A 3,781-nucleotide genomic window follows, 5' to 3' on the forward strand; every position below is an offset into this window, starting at 1 on the left:
TATATATATATATAATTACTCTGTTTGGAGTATGGTCTATGCCCTGAATCTTTATATGAAATGTCAACTTTTTAAGAACTAAAAGAAAAGTACACATATTTTTTCTCTTGAGCACCTGGATTTTGCAAATAAAAAGTACTTCAGGGCCAAAGTGGTGGTATGGCAGTAACGCAAGGCTGAACCCACAAGGGAAGGTCTGCAGTTCAGGTCCAGGCATCTCCCTGCACTTCCTGGGTACCCACATGTGCCCATAACCCAGGCTGGGAAGTCTGGAGGTAGACACGGCATGAAGACGCTGTTGGCGGGGCCTCTCTGTCTTCCCCACACCCCCATGGAATAAACTTCTTTTAAAAAAGTACTCTCGGTTTCAGACTATATTGTTTTCACTATATTAGGTTGTCGGGAAAGTCATGAATGACATATTTTTCTATACAAAAACGCATCATGACTTACCCAAAGATCCAATATTTTAAAAAGTTATTTTGACGTTTAAGCTCTATTTGCTCTCCCTTGAATGCAATGAAGCCTGTGACTTGAAGGCTACAGGGCAATAAGAAAAAAAAGTGAGAAACTTTTTTAAAATTCATGAATATTGGATAGGCCCATGGCATGGTGGCAAGGCAGCTGGATCCCACGTGGCCAACTCTGCAGCATGAGACCTAGACGTATGCTTGAGAAACAGACCGGCAGGTGTGTGTGCGTGCCAAATCCTCAAAGGACAGTGGAGAAAACTGTCCTTGGTGGTATAACAATTCCCGTGGGGAGAGCGCTTTCCCTTTCCTTCTTTGTCTCTCTCTCCAGCGGGTACGCTCGCCCTCTGGAAAAATCAGAAAAAAATTAATGAATGTTATCTAGGTATGTAATCATATATCCTTTTGCTTGCTATGGCCTCATTGCCAAAGAATTCATAAAAGAAGAAACCATAAAATTGCTTTTATTTTTATTTTAAAGAATTACTTTTTTAAAAAAAATTTCTACAGGGCACATGTGTGCTCACCAGAGAGAGACAGAGAGCGAGAGACAAAGTGAGAAAGGAAGCCTCCAGTTTCGGAACTCGAACCATGGTTGGCTATGTGGGAGTCCAGCGCCTTAACTACCATGCCACCTGCTGGTCCCTATTTTTATTTTTTTAAAGAATTGTTTGTTGAGATGGCTATATTTGTTAGCTTACTCCTTTCTGCCTGTGGACACCGCTGGGGAATCACCATTAAAGTCTCTCTTCCCATTGCCAACAGGTCTAAATTGGAGTCTCCCAAAAAGCTAAGAGCCGGACAGCTGCGGAAACCCTTTATTAGAGGGTGGAGCTTTGAAACAACCAGAGAGCCAAGGAGTCATCTTGAGCAATGGGGAATGCTCACGGACTACGCAGTGATGCGAGATCCAAACACCAAGCACTTGAAGGGCTTTGGGTTTGTCACATACACTACTGGGGAGGAGGTGGATGCAACCACACAAGGTGGATGGAAGAATTATGAAACCAAAGAGGGCTGTCTCAAGAGAAGATTCTCAAAGACTGGGTGCCCCAAGATCTTTATGGGTGGCATTTAAGAAGACACTGAAGAACATCACGTAAGAGATATTTTAAACAGTATGGGAATATCGAAGTGATTGAAATCATGACTGCGGCAGTGGCAAGAACAGGGGCTTTGCTTTTGTAACCTTCGATGATCATGACTCTGTGGATAAGACTGTCATTCAGAAATACCATAGTGGACATGGCCACAACTGTGAAGTAAGGAAAGCCCTGTCTAAACAAGAAAAGGCTAGTGCTTCCTCCAGCCCAAGAGGTCGAAGTAGTTCTGGAAACTTCGGCAGTGATTTTGGTGGTAATGACAACTTTGCTTGTGAAGGGAACTTCAGTGGTCGTGGCTTTGGTGGCAGCCATCGTGGGAGTGGATACAGTGGAAGTGGGGATGGCTATAATTGGATTTGGTAATCATGGAAGCAATTTTGGAGGTAGTGGAAGCAAGGATGATTTTGGCAATTGTAACAATCAGTCTTCAAATTTTGGACCCATGAAGGGTGTAAATTTTGTAGATAGAAGCTCTGGCCCATACGGTGGTGGAGGTCAATACTTTGCTAAACCATGAAATCAAGGCGGCTATGTCAGCTCCAGCAGCAGCAGTAGCTATGGCAGTGGCAGGTTTTAATTAACCACCAGGAAACAAAGCTTAGCAGGAGAGGAGAGCCAGACAAGTGACAGAGAAGCTACCGGGTTACAGATTTGTGAACTCAGCCAAGCACAGTGGTGGCAGGGCCTAGCTGCTACAAAGAAGATGTTTTAGACAATACTCAGGTGTCTGGGCAAAAAATACCAGGCCTGTATTTGTGACTAGTTGTATAACAGGTTATTTCAGTTTCTGTTCTGTGGAAAGCGTAAAGCATACCAACAAAATTTTTTAATGTTTTTTTTTGGCACCCATGTTGTTGATTGCTAAATAGTTTGATCCTGACGGCTGGGGGAGGGGGGGAATTCTTTGTTTATTTTTATTATTTTTTAAGTTGACCAGAGAGGGAAAGAAAGTGAGAAGGCAAGTTGCCAGGTCCAGGACTCAAACCTTGATGGGCCATGAGGGAGTTCAGCGCCTTAAGCACCACACATCCTGTGGTCCCCTCTCCATCATTTAAATAGTCAGATTTTAGCAATCGTTTCACATCTTTAAAATTTCGGCAACTGTGATAAGTAGAAATGAATAGCTACATACAAGCAAAATCTCAAACTTCTTTGTACCTGTTTTGGCAGGGCAGGCAAGTAGGCAGTATTGTTTTCATGTAATAGCTGGATATTAATTGTTCTAGCAGGTATATAGATTACATGGCGTTTTTTCTTATCCTCATCTTATTTTGCTAGATTATTCTGATTCAAGTATTTTTTAAATCAAAATCTCCATTTATGGAAATTTTAAAATGTTAATTTCACATTCCATTATTAATATGGATTGGTCACCTTATTAGTATTTATGTTAGAGAACACAAATACCTGGAATTGGAAATGTTAACAATAAGCAAGTTGATAGTAATCGTGTATGTTGTAATTCTGGATCCCGTAAGGTAGAAAATCGCAAGGAAAAGAAACAGCTCTAAGAGGTAGCGGTTTGGCGCGGTAGCGGTAGACAGGCACATTTCCACTCCGCCTCCCGGCTATCGTCCATCTGCAGGTGTTAAGGAAACACTACAGACACGGAATGCGTCGGTGCAGAGTTCCCTTCTGTTACCACCGACCAGAAAGGAAGCAGGACCAAGTTCGACGAGAAGCAAGTCACTGCGGAAAACAAGCCCATTTCCTGCGGGGCGAGCACTAGCTTCAAAGACAGCGCTCCACACGCCACGGCAACCTGGCTCAGAGTCTAACCTTATTGTTATAATTACTATTTAATAGGCACCCCCGCATTCCTAGATGCCCCTCCCCTCGAGATCCGGAGGGTCCCAGAACACTTCGCTGGTCTACATTCAAAAACCGCGAGACTTCGCTGTTTTCTGACATAATCAAAAAATGGAGGCGAGCTTCTGTTTATTTTGGCCGGGCTCAAAACCGGCGTCTCAGGGCGGAGACCCACGACCTCGCGGCAGAACGGCGGCTCAAGGTCCCAAGGTCGCAGCCCTCGAGGGCTGTGCCCCGCTGGCGCCAAGCCCCGCGGCCTCCGCCGCCGGGCGGGGAAGGATGGACGCGGGAGCGTGCGCGGCGTCACAAAGCGCAGCCGGAACGCGACGCTCGACGCCGAGGTTCCGGGCGTCCCCCGAGAACCCCACCTGCGGCCAGCCCTCGCGACCCCCGCTGGGC

General features: G+C 45.3%; 1 protein-coding gene across 1 annotated transcript in view; it reads left to right on the plus strand.

Annotated features, from left to right (window-relative positions):
- Positions 1-2,558: 2,558 nt before the first annotated feature.
- The window catches only part of CDKN2AIP (CDKN2A interacting protein), a gene marked incomplete in the record, with an annotated part of 3,261 nt that continues 2,038 nt past the window's right edge, over positions 2,559-3,781 (plus strand). The window contains 1 exon segment of the mRNA XM_027776594.1: positions 2,559-3,781.

This window comes from Tupaia chinensis, unplaced genomic scaffold, assembly GCF_000334495.1.
Source record: "Tupaia chinensis unplaced genomic scaffold, TupChi_1.0 Scaffold000685_1, whole genome shotgun sequence".
In the NCBI taxonomy this organism is placed as follows: domain Eukaryota; kingdom Metazoa; phylum Chordata; class Mammalia; order Scandentia; family Tupaiidae; genus Tupaia; species Tupaia belangeri.